The sequence below is a fragment of the Nicotiana tabacum genome, chromosome 15, assembly GCF_000715075.1.
Source record: "Nicotiana tabacum cultivar K326 chromosome 15, ASM71507v2, whole genome shotgun sequence".
NCBI classification, from domain to species: domain Eukaryota; kingdom Viridiplantae; phylum Streptophyta; class Magnoliopsida; order Solanales; family Solanaceae; genus Nicotiana; species Nicotiana tabacum.
The window spans coordinates 40,234,922-40,241,717 of NC_134094.1; the positions used below are offsets into that span (position 1 = coordinate 40,234,922).

Sequence of the window (6,796 nt, forward strand, 5' to 3'; positions counted from 1 at the left end):
TATATGATATGTAATTGATTTTGGCCAGATTTGGGCCACTCAGAGTCGGATATTTGTGGGAAAGGCATTGTGATGGATTGAATTGAGCTTGGTTCGAGGTAAGTGGCTTACCTAACCTTGTGTGGGGGAACTCCCCTTAGGATTTGGTACTGTTTGATATGTGAGTGCCGTGTACGTGAGGTGACGAGTACGTACACGGGCTATCTGTTGTAAAACTCCATTTTTTCACTAAGTCATAACTTGTTTTCTCCTTAATTAAAACATACTAGCATATGTAAATATCTTGTTTAGACTAGAATGGCATACCTACTTGTTTAACTGCCTATTTGAACTATGTAAAGCATGTTTAGTGAAATTACCTGCTTTTCGTGACTTGAACTTAGTCTAAACTATAGGATTTCTTGCTATAACTGTTATTTCGGTGGGTTGCGCTGCATATTTACTTTGGTACTACGGAACAGTATTCCGGGAGATCCCCATGTACTGCATATTTACTTTGGCACTACGGAATGGTATTCCGGGAGATCTCCATGTACTGCATATTTACTTTGGGACTACGGAACGGTATTCCGGGAGATCCCCTTGTTTTGCATATTTATTTTGGGGATACGAAACGATATTCCGAGATATCCCCATGCATATTTACGTGTGGGACTACGAGACGGTATCTCGTGAGATACCCTGTTGTTATCACTGTATTCGGAGTTGTTGTCTTTCGTTGATTCTATTCCTGTTAGATTTCTGTATTTATTTTACTGCTATATTTCATTCTGTCTTATTTCATTATATTTATACCAGTGGGGCACTGACCTGATCTCGTCACTACTCGACTGAGGTTAGGCTTGGCACTTACTAGGTACCGTTATGGTGTACTCACGCCCTTTCCTGCACATGTTTTTCGTGTTTAAATCCAGGTTCATCTTTCCAGCATCATCACTTGTTGCAGTCGCTGCTGCTTATTGGAGACTTCAAGGTACTTCTGCCCGCGCTTGCAGATCTTCGGAGTCCCCCTCTATCCCCCTATGTTCATTTTGCCTTCTTTCTGTAGAAATGATGTATAGAACGATTAAGACTTCTTAGTAGCTTGTGACTTATGGTATTCCGGTTTTTAGGAAAAGTGAATATTGTATATGGTGAGTGGCACTGTTTCTTCTTATTTACTATATCTGTTAGCCGTTATCTTTGTGTTTTCATCTCATTTTTGCAATAATTAGGCTTACTTAGTCGTAGAGACTAGGTTCCATCATGATGGTTCACGGAGGGAGAAATTCGAACGTGACAAGGAGAGATGACCTCAATGGGTCCCAACAGAATAACCATATAGCATAAACATGATTTCTAACATGATTCACAACTCAATTTCTCTAACACGTAGAAATTTCATGGATAGAAAAAAGATTACGTAACTACACAGTATCACAGAATCAACCGAGTCATAATTCACAAGGTGCACACCCACACACCCGTCACCTAGCATGTGTGTCACCTCAACACGAAATACATAACATGTATGTTCAGGGATTCATACCCTCAACACCAAGTTTAGAAGTGTTACTTACCTCGAATAAGCCAGATCTAATACCGAGCATGCCAAACAATACTATAGAAATTCCATCCTACGCGTACCGACCTCCAAAAAACTCAAAACTAGCCAAAAGCAACTCAAGAACATCAAATAATGCCAAAGGAAACAAACCGAATCTATAAAGGTGGAATCTTTAATCAAAAGCCCAAAGTCAACCAAAAAGTCAAACCCATGCTCGCACCTTAGAATTTGACGAAACTCACAAAATATGACAACCCATTCAATTATGAGTCCAACCATACTAGTTTTACTAAAATCCGACTCCGAATCAATGTTCAAAACTCAAAAAATCACTTTATAAAACTTTAGACAAAAACTCCCAAATTTCACTTTGAAATCATCAATCAAATGCCAAAAATAAAGATGGGTTCATGACATATGACCAAAACCGATTATAGAACACTTACCCCAATCAATATGGTGAAAAGCGCCTTCAAAATCGCCCAAATTCCAGCTCCCCGGTTCAAAATATGACCAAATGAATAAACCCTCGATATTATATTCTTCTGTCTAGCTGTTCTACCTTGTTTCTTGTACCAAATAATCTCGAAACTTATTTTTGATGCCTCCAATGGAATCCTAGTGCAATTCTAGTCAAGTTAGGATTTTGAATAACTCCATTTTACCATATAATGAAGGAGATATATTGGTTTCAATAGTTGAAAATAGTGCAGATTTTTATATACGAATTCAGTGGCAATTTTGTAATTAATCTGAAAAATCTCGCAACCCAATTCTTAGTAAAATAAACATAAATTCTCATATGATGTCGAAACTTGGTGATTTCAGTTTCTATGATTCCAAAATTACGATACGGATCTAATGTGTCAATCAAAACAGAAATTGGAGCTCATTTGCTTAATGTGGTACCATTTATGTTTGAAGAAACGACGTTGAAACATAAAAAACGAGCGCAACACAATCCAAACCTATCTGAAACTCACCTAAGCCCCTTGGGACCCCGTCCAATCATTTCAACAAGTCCCATAACATAAAACAGACTTGCTCGAGGACTCAAATCACACATAACAACATCAAAATCATGAATCGTACCTTAAATAGAACTTAATGATCTTTTAAACTTTCAACTTCCAAAACTCATGCCAAACTATATCAGATCAACTCGGAATGACCTTAAATTTTGCACACAAGTCCAAAATGGCATAACGAAACTATTCCAATTAGAGGAACCACAGTTCGAATCCGATATCATCAAAGTCAACTTCCAGTCAAACTTATGAACATTCCAAACCTTCAAATTGCCAACTTTCGCCAATTAGTGCCGCAACCTTCTAGAAATATCCGAAAGAAAATTCGGGCATACGCTGATGACATCCAAATCCACTACTAAAAAGTAAATGGACACGGTCGCATATAATATAATTTACCCAACTATGAGTCGGGGTCGAATCCCACAAAGAACAATATGTAGGCGATTAGGCATGTAAGAGAATTATCACTTATTATGCTAATCCAAATACTTAGAAATGGTTGAGAAAATATTTATAACTAATTGCAAAAATATAAACTAACCTATAAAGCAAGTAAAATGATCAATGGCTACAAGTATGGATGCACGGGGAATTACACTCAAGTAACGATCCAATGTATTTCACAATTTTACAAATATGAGCGAGTTTATGTTAAGTAGTCTTGGGTAATAATTCTATATTAACTTCTTCCAAAGACTAACAAGACTTCCTAATTGAATTATCCCTAAAACAATTAAGAGATTAAGCACACCCGAATATGGCTACAAGTAGTTCAATCCTATCCCTAGGGGGATTCTATAAAGTGAGGGTTAAAGCCTCAAGTTCTTGTTAATTAATCTTTCCCAATCCCAAATTATCTTTTCCAAAATTAATTCGAAGTAAATGGTTGAGTCCTAGGGCTAGCTAATCCCTTTGGAAACATTAACAAACAAGAATAATTAAGGAAACAATAACTCACTTCATAATAAATAAAAATCGTTCAATACATAACCACAACAAGATATTTAATCCACACTTTAAATTTGAATATTCTCATAAACAAGATTCAAGTGTTGGAAAAAATACTACACACTTAGATATATAATACAAAGCAAGGAAATGAAGAAATGAACATAAATGGGTAAGAAATTCTCAACCAAAAGCTTCAAATCTTCAAGAACCCTAGCTCCAAAACTTGTGTTCTCTTCTCAAGATATGTCCAAAGCTTCCAAAGATATGCCAAAGATCCTTTACAAATGAGCTAGGTCGTGTATTTGTGGGTTTGAAATCGAAAAAATATGAAATAGCAACACTGTCCTGAGCTGAAGCCTGTTGACCGCACATGCGAAAAAATTATCACAGGTGCGGCTCTGCAAAAGCGGACTTCCTTTCTCAGATGCGCAAACTCTGGGGAACTGCCTACTCCGCAGATGCGGACAGGACACCGCAACAGCAGCTCCACAGATGCGGATTGTCAACCGCAGATGTGGTCACTGTGGGAAATTGGTGATATGCGCAGATGCGGACCTCCACTCGCATAAGCGAGCAGTGTTGCGCAGATGCGGAACCACTGAAGAAATTTGCACTTTTTAACTCTTTTTTGCTCAATTCAACTTCAATTGAATTCAATTCTCTTCATGTCAACATTTACTTGAAAATCTAGCAATGCACACCATAAATCACCTCATTTTGTAACTAAAGGACACAAAAACTAAAGAAAAGAGACTAGAATAAATGGTAAAATCACCACTCATCATACGCCCAAGTCCAAAATCACCATCCGGACCTAACGTACTCATTAAAACTCTAATCCGGGGTCATATACACAAAAGTCAAATTTTGTCAACTCTTCTAACTTAAAACTTCCTAGTTGAGAATCATTCTTCTAAATCAATCCCGAATCACCTGAAAACCAAAACCGAAGATTCACATAAGTCATAATACATCATATGAAGCTACTCAAGACTTCAAACGGCTGAACGGAATGCAAATGCTTAAAATGACTGATTGGGTCATTACATTCTCCCCCGCTTAAACATACATTCGCCCTCGAACATGCCAAGAGTCTTTCCAAAGCCATCAATTCACTGTGTAACCTTACCATGCACATAAACATGGGTGATCCCACGTCACCCTAATTCATATAAGCCAGACAACACCACCTAACAGAGGATCCTTACTTCAACCTTAGTCCATAAACCTTAAAACCTAAACCCCCAACATGAGTAACTCATTATATGACTTGAGTTTTGCATCTATGCACCGTATAACTCTGAACAAGCTGTATCAATCCATAACCATATGTCAAGACATAATCATATGATATACTACATAACTCAAATACTCATGGAAATAACTTTGACCGCAATAGCTGTTCTAATACTAACTTGTCACGACCCAAAATCCAACTAGTCATTATGACACCTAATCCAACCCACTAGGTAAGCTAATTAGCAATAATCCAACTCAATTGAGATTCACTGTTGATCATCTCGGATAGAAACCAAGCTAAAAACTATGAGAATACTGTTTAAATACAATTCATGTGGATACAATATTAATCTATACTATATTTGATTGGCGAGCTGAATTTATGTGTGTGTTTTGCGCTAGTCAAATTTTGGCACCGTTGCCGGGGATTGGTAATCAATAGTGTTAGAAATAGTTTGTAGAGCTAATTTAGGATTTTTTTTCTTTTTATTTCTATTTTCTCTTTTTACGTTTGGTGTTCGTTGACTGTGCACGGTTTAATGGTTTAGATAGGTGCATGACTCGAGCTTCTGTGAAAGAAGTGCTACCATATGAGCCCGAGATAGAAAAACAACTGCGACAATTGAGGAAGGAAAGAAATCTCACCGAGACATCAGAAAAGATTGGGTAATCCTCAACCAAAGAACTTATGGTAGGAAATGGTGATGATAATGTAGATTTGGCTGCAAGGGAGGTAGTATAACAACAAGAAAAAATTACACGGGATGTAGAGGAAGCAGCAATTAGAGATGCACAAATTATCTATGAAGAAGAGAGGGGTCGGAGAATTGCTTAGAATCAACTCTTGGCTGCAGACCAGTTCGAAAATATATCTCTCATGCCTGGGAGACCACTGGGCGATAATGCTAGACCGATCTACAACCAGGGCTTATCAAGTGTTAGACCACCTCCGATTGCAGCCAACAATTTTGAATTGAAGCAAGGGTTGCTTCAAACCCTTCAGAATTGTTGTGTCTTCAGAGGAAAGATGAACGAAGGTCCAAATACACATCTAATAGACTCCGGGGAGATTATAAACACCTTTCAATACAATGGTGTATCACAAGATGCAGTGTACTTAAGAGCATTCCCCTTCACACTCAAAGATGATGCAAAGCATTGGCTTTGAAGCTTACCCATGGGATCGATTAGAACATGGATGAGATGACCAGAAAATTTCTTGACAAATATTTTTCATCAGCTAAGACGGGCAAGTTTAGAAGAGAAATTCATAACTTCTTCCAGAAAGAGACTGGGACTGTTTTTGAAGCATGGGAGAGGTTTAAGGAGATTGTTAGAAAGTGTCAACATAGTGGAATTAAACTCTGGATGCAACTCTAGGACTTTTGGGATGGATTGACACCAGCCTCACGTAGAACATTGAGCAATGCAGCTGGAGGCCCTTTGATGAAGAAGACTCCAGAGGAGATAGTTACAATTCTTGATGAGTTACCTGAATATGCAAATCAGTTGCCCTCTGAGAGTGTTGAAAGAAGAATATCAACTGGTGTTCATCAACTAGTGTTCACCAAGTTGATGCTAATACATCTATGCAGGTACAGCTTGATGCTATGGCTAAAGAAATAAGGAAGCTGACCTTGGATACAATACAAAATGAGCCTCACGCAGCTTGTAATATATGTGGTAGAGGACACCCTACTCATGAGTGTCAAGCCTCAACTGAGGAATGTTATGGGAAATTATAATTTTAATGCAATGGGTCAGAAGCTCCCCAGTTTTTCATGGAGTTCACCTGGGGGTACCACTAATGCATGGCAATAAAACATCCCTAGATTTCAGGGACAAAGAGCTCCTGATTTTGTGAATCAACTGAGGCAGCAATTTCAGCCTCAACAGCCCAATCAACCTAGTTTAGAAGATCTCATGAAGGCCTTCATTGTGAAAACGGATGAAAGATTTGAAGTACAAGGGGTAGCAATTCGAAATTTAGAGAAGCAAGTGGGACAGATTGCAACAATAATATTTGAGA

The 6,796-nt window shown here is 38.1% G+C and overlaps 1 non-coding gene across 1 annotated transcript; it reads right to left on the bottom strand.

Annotated features, from left to right (window-relative positions):
* Positions 1–6,018: 6,018 nt before the first annotated feature.
* LOC142169974 (small nucleolar RNA R71) lies at positions 6,019–6,125 on the bottom strand. The gene has a single exon (XR_012699593.1). It is a non-coding gene; the product is annotated as a small nucleolar RNA R71 (small nucleolar RNA).
* Between the last annotated feature and the right edge of the window lie 671 nt (positions 6,126–6,796).